The sequence below is a fragment of the Pseudophryne corroboree genome, chromosome 5 (assembly GCF_028390025.1).
Source record: "Pseudophryne corroboree isolate aPseCor3 chromosome 5, aPseCor3.hap2, whole genome shotgun sequence".
In the NCBI taxonomy this organism is placed as follows: domain Eukaryota; kingdom Metazoa; phylum Chordata; class Amphibia; order Anura; family Myobatrachidae; genus Pseudophryne; species Pseudophryne corroboree.
Window position 1 is genome coordinate 543913482 of NC_086448.1, and position 12469 is coordinate 543925950.

At 50.5% G+C, this 12469-nt stretch overlaps 2 long non-coding RNA genes across 2 annotated transcripts in view; one reads left to right on the forward strand and one right to left on the reverse strand.

The window, feature by feature from the left end:
• Positions 1-6476, reverse strand: part of LOC134929200 (uncharacterized) — a 153737-nt gene extending 147261 nt beyond the window's left edge. Inside the window, exon 1 of the long non-coding RNA XR_010178373.1 lies at positions 6380-6476. This is a non-coding gene — a long non-coding RNA (uncharacterized LOC134929200). The remainder of the gene's footprint in view (positions 1-6379) is intronic.
• Positions 6477-6623: 147 nt separating this feature from the next.
• The window catches only part of LOC134929201 (uncharacterized), a 43519-nt gene continuing 37673 nt past the window's right edge, over positions 6624-12469 (forward strand). The window contains exon 1 of the long non-coding RNA XR_010178374.1: positions 6624-6728. This is a non-coding gene — a long non-coding RNA (uncharacterized LOC134929201). The remainder of the gene's footprint in view (positions 6729-12469) is intronic.

Consider the following 12469-nt stretch of genomic DNA (forward strand, 5'->3'; position numbering starts at 1 on the left):
TGTCCCCTCTGCAAAGACTTCTTGGTGGAGGTCCCACTCTCCCGGATGGAGATCGTGTCTGCTGAGGAAGTCTGATTCCCAGTAGTCCACTCCCAGAATGAAAATTGCCGACAGAGCCCTTACATGTTTTTCTGCCCAGAGGAGGATCTTCGTCACCTCTGCCATTTCCGCTCTGCTTTTTGTTCCGCCGTGCTGTTACATTGTCTAACTGGATCTGCACGGGGTGATCTTGAAGAAGATGTACCGCATGCTGAAGGCCGTTGTAAATGGCTCTCAATTCCAGCATGTTCATGTGAAGGCAGGCTTCCTGACTTTAGCATTTTTCTTGGAAGCTTTTCCCTTGAGTGACAGCTCCCCAGCCTCGGAGACTTGCATCCGTGGTTACCAGGACCAGTCCTGAATCCCGAACCTGCATCCCTCTAGTAGGTGCGAGCTGTGGAGCCACCACAGGAGTAAAATCCTTGCTTTCGACGACAGGACTATCGTCCGGTGCATGTGCAGGTGGGATCCACTCTTCCAACAGGTCCCACTGGAATACCCAGGCATGGAACCTGCCAAACTGTATGGCCTCGCAGGCCGCCACCATATTTGCACTGATGGATCGTCACTCTTGATGGTTTCAAAACTAGTTTTACCATTTTCTGGATTTTCAGAGCCTTTTCCACCAGAAGAAAAACTCTCTGAACTTCCCTGTCCAGAATCATCCCAAAAAGAAAAGATAATCTTTCCTGGAAAATTTAGGATCTAACCGTGTTGTTGGAGTATGGACAGGGAGAGCACAATGTTTTGTACCAACCGCTCCCTGGATCTCGCCTTTATCAGGAGATCGTCTAGATAAGGAACTATATTGACTCTTTCTTGATGCAGGAGGACCATCATCTCCGCCATCACCTTGGTGAAAACCCTCGGAGCCGTGGAGAGACTGAAAGGTAACGTCTGGAATTGGTAATGGCAATCCTGAACCGCGAATCTCATATAAGCCTGGTGAGGAGGATAAATGGGAACATGCAGGTAAGCATCCTTTATGTCTACAGACACCATGTAGTCCCCCTCCTCCAGACTGGAAATCACTGCCCTCAGCGATTCCATTTTGAACTTGAATCGTTTCAAGTAGAGATTCAGATTCTTTAGGTTTAGGCTCGGTCTGACCGAGCCGTCCGGCTTCTGAACTACAAAAAGGCTTGAATGAAACCGCTCCCCTTGTTGAGACAAAGGTACCAGGACCATGACCTGATCCTGACATCATTTTTGGATTGCCGCTGTTACTGCTTCCCTTTCTGGAAGAGAAGTTGGCAAGGTCGATTTGAAAAATCGGCATGGGGGAACGTCTTGAAACTCCAGCTTGTATCCCTGGGACACTATCTGCAACACCCAGGGATCCAGGCCAGACAGAATCCAACCTTGGCTGAACAGTTTGAGACATGCCAACCCCCACCCCCACCCCCCGCGCGTGTGGCCTCCCGCAAGGGAGCCCCAGCGTCATGCTGAAGTTTTGGCAGAAGTAGGGGTAGACTTCTGCTCCTGGGAACCTGAAGCCACTGTGGACTTCTTTCCCTTTCCCCTTCCCCTACCTGCAAAGAAGGGGGAACCTCTCGCTTTTGTATTTATTGGGCCGAAAGGACTGCATGTGAGAGTGATATGTCTTTTTTGCCAGTGCAGGCGCAGATGGCAAAAAATGTCGACTTACCTGCGGTAGCTGCTGAGACTAACGCATCTAGTCCATCGCCAAATAAGGCCTCACCCCTATGTGGGAGAGCCTCCATATTTCTTTTGGAATCTGCATCCGTGTTCCACTGGCGAATACACAACGCCCGCCGAGCTGATACTGCCCTGGTAGCAGCTTGTGAACTCAAGAGTCCAATATCTTTTATCGCCTCTAGCATGTATGCGGCAGCGACTTTGATATTCCCTCAGTTAAGAAGTAACTCATCTTAATCAATCGTGTCAATTTCTGATGACACGCTTTCAATAGCGCGACTCACCCACGCGCAAACAATAGTGGGTCTGAGTAGCGTACCATTTGCAACATAAATGTATTTTAATGTATTTTTCACCTTTCGGTCTGCCTGCTCTTTTAGTAACGCCGTACCCGGTGCAGGGAGAATTACTTTGTTTGTCACCTTGGACAGTGCACTATCTAACACAGAGGGTGACAGCCGGGAAAGAATATATTAAACTCGTGGGAGGGACTCTAATTAGATCTATTTAGATCTACTTCCCTGGAGTCCCTATCGTCGACACAGGACTTAGAGTCCGTGTCGGTATCAATAGTCATAACATTTGTAAATGGACTTTATGTGACCCAGGAAGGGCCGCCTGCAGATGGAAGAACAGAATCCTGAAAAGAAACACATCTTCCACATATCCAGCATGCAGTATTAGATACAGCCTTATCTAATCTCCTATTGATATGATGCATACTACCACGTATTCCTTTCACCCATGCAGGCTCTTGGTGTGTCGGAATCGCCACCACCTTACAACTCTGTGTCCCTACAATGGCTTCCTCCAGGGAGGAACTCCCTGCCTCAGACATGTCACACACGTGTACCACACACACTCACGGACACACTGGGACTTATAGGGAACAGATCTCTGTCAGGTGGACACAGAGAGGAAAAACCAGCTCACACCTTAGCGCCAAGCACACACAATCTGTGAAACATATCATTGAAAAACAGACCTGCAGCGCTTTTATTATTATAATAGTACAAGTACCATATACATCTCCCCCCCCTCCCTGTTTTTGCACCCTGATACAAGTCAGTAGTGAAGGGAGGACCAGCGTTTCTCTTGTGAGGAGAAAATGGCGCTGATTAGTGTGCTGGCTTAGTGAGGAAGAAGCCCCGCCCCCGTACTGGCGCGCTTCACTCGCTCTTAACTTAAATAGTTAACTATACTGGCGGGGGTAGGACAATGTGCCTTTTGCCATAAACTAAGTTTTATGCTGCCCAGGGCGCCCCCCCTGCGCCCTGCACCCTGCAGTTGTGAGCAGTGTGTGTGTGAGCTGTGAGGAAGAAGCTCCGCCCCGTAATAGCGCGCTTCCTTCCCGCAATTTTCAACAAATATTTATACTGGCAGGGCTTAGGACAGTGCCTTGGAACAAATGTCCCCTCATGCCAGTGTCAGAATGAGGATTGATATGCGGCCCAGGGCGCCCCCCCCCCCCCCCGCGCCCTGCACCCTGTAGTGCCGCTGTGAGTGGGAGCATGGCGCACAGCGTGCGATCGCTGTGCGGTACCTCAGAAGCCGTCACTGAAGTCTTCTTTGCTTCTTCTACTCACCTGTCTTCTGACTTCTGGCTCTGCAAGGGGGGTGACGGCTGGCTCTGGGAACGAGCATCTGGGCGTACCTAGCGATCAGACCCTCAGGAGCTAATGGTGTCCTGTAGCCAAGAAGCAGAGCCTATAAACTCACTAGAAGTAGGTCTAACTTCTCTCCCCTAAGTCCCACGAAGCAGGGAGACTGTTGCCAGCAGGGCTCCCTGAAAATAAAAAACCTAACATAAGTCTTTTTCAGAGAAACTCAGTAGAGCTCCTTATAGTGCCTCCAGTCTCACTGGGCACAGATTCTAAACTGGAGTCTGGAGGAGGGGCATAGAGGGAGGAGCCAGGTCACACCCTTTGAAAGTCTTAAAGTGCCCATGTCTCCTGCGGATCCCATCTATACCCCATGGTTCTTGAAGTGACCCCAGCATCCTCTAGGACGTATGAGAAATATATTCTACTACATACATATACACCAACAATTATTTAAAACAAAATAATGATCACCTTAAACTGTTAAAATAAATAATCATTCCCAAACATTTTTACAAGTGTAATAAATTCAGATCCCAGAAGAGATTCTACAATAATACTCTGAAATCTGCATAGTACACTCGTTTATTAAATGTGCGGAACGGACACCTCAGATAAAGGGCAAACATAACACGTGAGGACAGGGGTGCAACGGAATGTGTTGTGCTATATAAGAAACTGTTAATAAATAAATCAGTGATAAACTAGAACTTTATAGGCCCCATAGGAACATTTGGAAGGGTTCCCCACAAACCACGCACACTCACCAGCAGGGGTTTAGTGAGGGTGGCTCAGGTGGAGCATGAGCTCCGGGCACCAAAAAAGTTAGAGGGTGCACTGCCCTTCCCTTCCTGCGGGCCACTGGCAGCCACAGAGCAGGAGGAGGAGAAGAAGCAGAGGGGACGCACACTGAGTCAGACTGTGAGACTGGGTAGAGAACAGGGCAGGCCACAGGAGACAGCAGGAGACACTGACAGCCGTCACATGCTGGAGCTCTGCCCGCCCTCTTTATATGTCTCATTGTCTGCTTGTAGCTGTGCAGTAGGGTCTCTTCTGTCCTGCAGAACCTCTCTCTTTTCTGGAAGCTGCAGCACATGTCTATACTTCAGATGCTGCATCAGCTCTCTCTCTGCTCTAGCTGCTGCAGCACCTCTTTCTGTCTCAACTTCTGCAGATCCTCTCTCTGCCCCAGCTGCTGCAGCACTTTTCTCTACATTGATGCTGCAGCACTTCTATCTAATGTTTTGTGAATTGGTACTATTTTGTTGCCACACACCTGCCCAATGAAGCCATCATTTATCTATTTATTTATTATCAGTTGTTTATATAGCAAAAAAACTAAACAAGAGAGTTCCAATTGTCTAGGGATTGCTAATACCCTATTCCTTTGGGAGCAGCAGGCAGCGTTTCAACATAGGCTCAGGGAGGCGCCTTTTCCCCGTTTTAGTTTATATAGCATTCACATATTCCGCAGAACTTTAGAGAGAATACACACACACACACACACACACACACACACACACACACACACACGCGCACGCACGCACGCACGCACTCACACACACACACACACACACACACGTGGCACCACAAGTACCAGCATGCCCGTAATCACAGACACTGGGACATGCACGCCACAACTAACCAGCCCAAGAAAGGGTTAATGCAATTCACAGCCAGCAGCCCAGAGGCTTCAGAGACAACAAGGGTTATACATACTTGCCTACTTTTGGAAACCAGTTTCAGGGAGATTCTATACGGTATGGGAGTTCTTGCGGCACACTGCTGAGTGAGGCATGTCATGCTCCGCCTTAAGGGCATGTCTAGCTCCACCTATGGGCGTGCCTACTGCAGGTGGCTGTCCTGCAGTGGCACACAGGTGTTAATGCCACTCTACACACACAGGAGTTATTGCTAGCCTACATATACACAAACAGGGCAGGGGCGCTTTAAGAGAAGAGGAGGCCCGTGTGCTCCTCCGTTCGGGCTCCCTCCTCTCTGCCGGCAGCGCTGGAGAGTCTGAGCACTAGAGGGCTCAGACTCTACTGCGCATGCGCAGATCACCAGGAAAATGGCTGCTGCACCCTTTTCACAGTGATTCTGTAGCGCTGCTGACTTCGGCGCGGGACTCCGGAGGGGTAAGTATTCAAACAGTTGGTGCAGCGTGTGCCCCTTCTTGACTCGGGCCCATGTACAGCACACATACTGCACCCATTATGGATGGGACAGTGTCAGCTTATACACACATGCCAGGTAAAGCCCCTTTAACACAATATTCCAGGTAGAGCCCCTTTTACGCATTACTCCAGGTTGAGCCTCCCTTTACATATTATGCCAGGCAGAGACCCTTTTACACATTATGCCAGGTAGAGCCCCTTTTATGCGTGTGTGTGTTATATTTATGTTTGGCTCTGGAGAAGCAGCTTCCACCAGCTGGCCCTTTTACACGTGGCTGTGTGTTCTTCAGACCCTGCGGACAAGCTGGGAAGAACGGGAAGCTGCAGCACTGCCCGGCTACCTATGTAACAAGTAGCCAGGCTATTGCGGCGGTGGCAGCATGGCTGTGTGGGTGCTGCTGGTGGTTCTGTGCCATCACTGCATATTTGCTGTGTGTCGGCGATGCTGGCACAACCTCCAGTTATTGCTCTGGTACCTATTTACCAATATTAATTCATTAACATATTGTCCAGCCAAATTCTATAAATATAAATATGTAAAAAAAAAAAGTCTCAGAGTAAATCACACACACACACACACACACACACACACACACACACACACACACACACACACACACACACACACACACACACACACACACACAGTGGTGGCAGACTAAACACACATACATACAGATGTCAGTGGTGGCAGACTACACAGACACACACATACACACACAGTGGTCAGTGGTGGCAGACTACACATACATACATGGGTCAATGGTGGCAGACTATACACACACACAGCACAGTGGTCAGTGATGGCAGAGTACAGTACACACACACACACACACACACACACACACAGTGGTGGCAGACTACGCACATAGGTCACACACACACACATACAGACACTCCTACCTCTTCTCCTGCCTCTCCTCCGGACTCCCAGGTGCCTCACTCTTTCCACTAGAGCGCTCCGTGACACACCAGATCCCCCATCACTACCAACTAACAGCTGCTCCAGTACCGATGTGCGGGGAGGAGGAGGGCGGGCAGGGGGAGTGATCATCTGCTGATGCCGCCGGTGATCCGCTGCTGATGCCGCGGTTACACTGCCTTACTGCATGGTCGGGCATCAAGCTCCGCCCCTGTCGCGCCCAGAGTCGCCAATGCTCAGTCAGGTTTTCAGACATGGCTGGGTGGATTCCGGGGGATTGTGAGGGCTTTCCGGGGTAGCGGGACACTGGGCGAGAAAACGGGAGCGTCGGTAAGTATGGGGTTATACAATGTTGCTAGCTGCAGAACTTCTTGCCTGCAACTGATTGGGTGCCCTCAGGGCGGGAAACCCAGATATGGAATGTTACCCTGGATTTATAGAACTTTGCCCTGGATCAGAGGAAGGCTTATATAGCTTCTGCACAGGTCTGGACTCTGGAGCAGAAGAGAGAGAGCCAGCGTGGTATTGTGCAGAGGGGAGTGTTTGGTCCTGTGGTGAGGAGTATGTAGTAGCCTGTGGAGTGCCTGGTGGAGATCGCAGCGGCAGCCTGGTGTGTATGTCACAGCCACAGAGGAGACGTGGAGCAGTATCCAGCACTATGGGAGAGCCGGCGCACAGCGGTAATAGAGGGCCGTGTCCTGCCGCAGAGAACCGCCGAAAGTGCAGTACGCCTGACAAACTGGAAGAGGACGCAAAGCAGCCCCAAGAACCACGGTGTAACGGAGGTCCGGTCAACTGCTTCTGGGTCTCCAAAGCATCAGCCACGCAGAGCAGGAGCAACAACACAGGCACAAGTGCATCAGCCGTGGGCTGCAGTAATTGTGTCCGAAGGAAGCGTCTGGAGGAGTAAGCATGCAACTGCAATTGCTAATAGAACAGGGAAGAGGCACCTTAACACAGCCAGCAGCCATTCCTTCCCAAGTGCTAGTAATAGCCTCAGGGTTGCAGTACTCTTACAATGCTGCCTGTCCCTACTAGCATCTATCACAGAAAGAGACTGAGTGACGTGCTAGAACAGTCACCTCTTCATCCTGCCAGTAATCTTGGGACAGTGCCCAAATTAACAGAGACTATCTACACCCCGCTTTACCGATCCTGGTCAGAGTTAATTTATAGCTGCAGGGGGCATTACTCTTGCATGAATTTAGTGAACAAGTCACTACCACAGTGTTGTGCCAGTTATTGTATATTACCAGCAGGGTTGGTTCTGCGGCTTTGCGCGCCCCGGGCGGCAATGGGGGTCGTGGCTTCGTGCAGGGAGCGTGGTCATCTACGCCCCCTGTACAGACTGAAATGTGCCCCCAGCTGCCGCTGGCCGTTGTGAAGCCCTTCGTGGAGAGGTCCTTTAATGGCGTTGCGCGATGACGTCATCGCGCACCGCACAGCAAAGGTCCTCTCCACGAAGGGAAACTAGTTTCCCTTCACAGCGGGCAGCGGGGGGCACAGCAGCAGCGGATCTTGCCCTGGTGCGGCGCCCTCCGGATGGCAGCGCCCCGGGCAAAAGTCCTGCTTGCCCGTGGCAAGATCCGCTACTACCAGCCATCCTTAAAGGAAAACACAAGTTACTGCTTAAACGCCAAAGATCTGCTGAACTATTGCTGTTGAACTCTTATGCTACCTTAAATTAATGAGAGATGGTGTCGCTTGTTACTTGACATATAAACTGTTGCTTCGCTGCCTCTGGGGACATAACAGGCTTCAGGTGCAGCCTCTAAGTACCCACAGTTATATCACATAAATCCTTTGCACAGGTACAGGAAGTGGGACTACTGAACGAGACCTTTAAGTTAGGGATCGGGTACCTGATGTCAAGTAAAGGATATACAGTGTGATGTGCTACGCATCTGAAATGTATGTGCCACCACTGTAATGTCATTAGTTAAATGACGCAGGTACCTGCATAGTAGATCCCATTGCTCTCGAAGTTTAAACCTGAATGCCTGCTAATGAGATACAGTAGGCAAACGGTGGCATTATGGTATGTTTGGCTAATATTTCTGTGAAAAGAGTATTCCAAGGATTTGGTTACATATTGCATGATTCTGCAAGGTACTTGTATATTGTTGTGCTTTGTTTGAAAGTACTGACTTATGGTATTGTAGTCTGTTTGATTAACCCTTCTCCAACTGCCAAGCAGTGGTGAGCGCCATAGCGCTAATAAATTCCTTTAGCTCCGCTTTTCCAGGTGTAGTGTCTATTCTCTGGGGATCCTCATCCTTTTCTGTCTGCAAGAAGGGGTAACGTGTACTGGTTAGCTAGTGAAGCCGAAGCAGCAAGCTGAGAAGAACTACAGGTACAAGCTACAACAGGGATAATATACAAACTCCACACATGGTGGGAATGGAACCCATGACCTCAGTGCTGTGAGGCAGTAATGCTAACCATTACACCATCCGTACTGCCATGCCCTTATATTATTGTTGCAAGCGTTCAGCACACGGACCCTATTTTAAACATTGGGGGCACCCAAAGGAAACTTTCGCCCTGTGCTCAACAAGGTCTAGTTGGCTAGGCCCCCAATTCAGTACAGGGGTGGGGGGCGCCAAAACATAACCTTGCTTCAGGCACCATGGCGCCTAGCTACACCTCTGCTCACCAGTCACCACTAGCCAGTAAAGAATAAAACAGCAATTCCCTGTACCCACATCCACTGGTCACTGCTTCCATGTTACAAGATGCCTTACAGTATAATTTAGGGGCAAGTATTTGCAGATATCCCGGCGAAAATGCATGATCCCGAAAATATTAAGCATCCCGAATATGTATCTAGCAGGGGGCGCAACAGCATGTATTGGAGATTGCCCATTTTTGACTGCAAAAGCAGTCCCCGTAGGCTTTTATGGGGGCTGCTTGATTGACATATTTACTAAGCTCCGGATTGCTTCCTGTTAGCTGACGCCTGTAACCTATGGCTATAGTTCACAATATTTCCAGGAGAGGGATCCATAGGATTTCTAATAAGGGATGTAGAAAACTTGAAATAAAGGAGAGGGTACACAGTACCATTTGTGACAGGGGGCCTTATTCAGAGTTGATCGTAGCAGCAAATTTGTTAGCAGTTGGGCAAAACGGGTGTAGTATGGTATGCCGGCAGCCGGGCTCCTGGCGGCCAGCATACCGGTGCCGGAATCCCGACCGCCAGCATACCGACAGCTGGGCAAGCGCAAATGAGCCCCATGCAGGCACGGTGGCAAGCTACGCATGCCACGCTGTCTATTCTCCCTCCAGGGGTGTCGTGGACCCCCAAGAGGGAGAAAAGGTGTCGGTATGCCGGGTGTCGGGATTCCGCCGCTGGTATACTGTGCGCCGGGATCCCAACAGCCGGCAAACTGAAGACCACCTGGGCAAAACCATGTGCACTGCAGGGGGGGCAGATATAACATGTGCAGAAAGAGTTTAGATTTGGATGAGGTGTGTTCAAACTGAAATCTAAATTGCAGTGTAAAAATAAAGCAGCCAGTATTTACCCTGCACAGAAACAAAATTTCTCTGACGTCCTAAGTGGATGCTGGGACTCCGTAAGGACCATGGGGATAGCGGCTCCGCAGGAGACTGGGCACAACTAAAGAAAGCTTTAGGACTACCTGGTGTGCACTGGCTCCTCCCACTATGACCCTCCTCCAGACCTCAGTTAGAATCTTGTGCCCGGCTGAGCTGGATGCACACTAGGGGCTCTCCTGAGCTCCTAGAAAAGAAAGTATACTTTTAGGTTTTTTATTTTCAGTGAGATCTGCTGGCAACAGACTCACTGCTACGAGGGACTAAGGGGAGAAGAAGCGAACCTACCTGCTTGCAGCTAGCTTGGGCTTCTTAGGCTACTGGACACCATTAGCTCCAGAGGCAGTGATCGCGCTAATCCAAAAAAAAAGTGGGTCCCAGGGACCCCTCACTTTCAAAAATTGGGGTTTTACCGGTCCTTTTCTGGGTCCCATCGAAATGAAGGTTCTTATTAATCTTAATCTTATTTGGACACTACAAAAGTGTTGCAAGGTGGAGGGATGGGGTGATAGTGCTGCTGGGCTGTGTAGCATGCAGGACACCCTGCACCAGAGCTGTATCTAGACATTTTGGTGCCCTTAGGTAGAAAGTGAATTGGTGTTACACCTTACCAGATCGTAAAGTAGAGGCAGTGCGCGCGCCGAAGGCGCGCCGCAAAATTTGAGGGGCGTGGCTTCATGGGGAAGGGGCGTGACCACACAATAGTGCCAATTAACATTACATCACACAGTAGTGCCGCTTATACAGATTTCACCAGGTAGAACCTCCTATACACACTGCGCCAGGTAGAGCACGTTATACATATTGCACCAGGTACAGCTCGCTATACACTTTGCTCCAAGTAGAGCACATTATACACATTGCACCAGGTAGAGCCCTTTATACACATTGCGCCAGGCAGAGCCCGTTATACACATTACGCCAGGTAGAGCACTTTATACACATTGTGCACGTTAGAGCGCATTATTATACACATTGCACCCAGTAGAGCACGTTATATACATTGCACCAGGTAGAGCACGTTATATACATTGCACCAGGTACAGCACATATAAACATTGCACCAGGTAGAACACTTAAGACACATTGCACCAAGTAAATCAAATATAAACATTGCACCAGGTAGAGCACGTTATACACAATGCGACCGGTAGAGCACGTTATACACAATGCACCAGGTAGAGCACGTTACACACACTGCACCAGGTAGAGCACGTTACACACACTGCACCAGGTAGAGCACGTTACACACACTGTACCAGGTAGAGCTCGTTACACACATTGCGCCAGGTAGAGCTCGTTACACACATTGCGCCAGGTAGAGCACGTTACACATTGCGCCAGGCAGAGCACGTTACACACATTGCGCCAGGAAGATCACGTTACACACATTGCGCCAGGCAGAGCACGTTACACACATTGTGCCAGGCAGAGCACGTTACACACATTGTGCCAGGCAGAGCACGTTACACACATTGTGCCAGGCAGAGCACGTTATACACATTGCGCCAGGCAGAGCAAGTTATACACATTGCGCCAGGTAGAGCGCCGAGACACATTGCACCAGGTAGAGCGCCGAGACACATTGCACCAGGTAGAGCGCCGAGACACATTGCACCAGGTAGAGCGCCGAGACACATTGCACCATACCCCGGGCACACACACAGCAGCTACCCACCACACACACACACACACAGCATCTGTCCACCTTATACCCCGGACGCACACACAGCATCTGCCCACCTTATACCCCGGACGCACACACACAGCATCTACCCACCTTATACCCCGGACGCGCGCGCACACACACACACAGCATCTGCCCACCTTATACTCCGGACGCACACACACACACACACACAGCATCTTCCCACCTTATACTCCGGACGCACACACACACAGCATCTGCCCACCTTACACCCCGGACGCACACACACACACACACAGCATCTGTCCACCTTATACCCCGGACACACACACACACACAGCATCTGCCCACCTTATACTCCGGACGCACACACACACACACCATCTGCCCACCTTTTACCCCGGACGCACACACAGCATCTGCCCACCTTATACCCCGGACGCACACACACACACACAGCATCTGCCCACCTTATACCCCGGACGCGCACACACACACACACAGCATCTGCCCACCTTATACTCCGGACGCACGCGCACACACACACACAGCATCTGCCCACCTTATACCCCGGACGCACACACAGCATCTGCCCACCTTTTACCCCGGACGCATACGGACGCACACACACAGCATCTGCCCACCTTATTCTCCGGACGCACACACACACACACACCATCTGCCCACCTTTTACCCCGGACGCACACACAGCATCTGCCCACCTTATACCCCGGACGCACACACACAGCATCTGCCCACCTTATACCGCGGACGCACACACACACTCAGCAGCTGACCACCTCATACTCCAGGCGCACACACACACACATCTGCCCACCTCATAATCCACCCCCCTTTTATACCC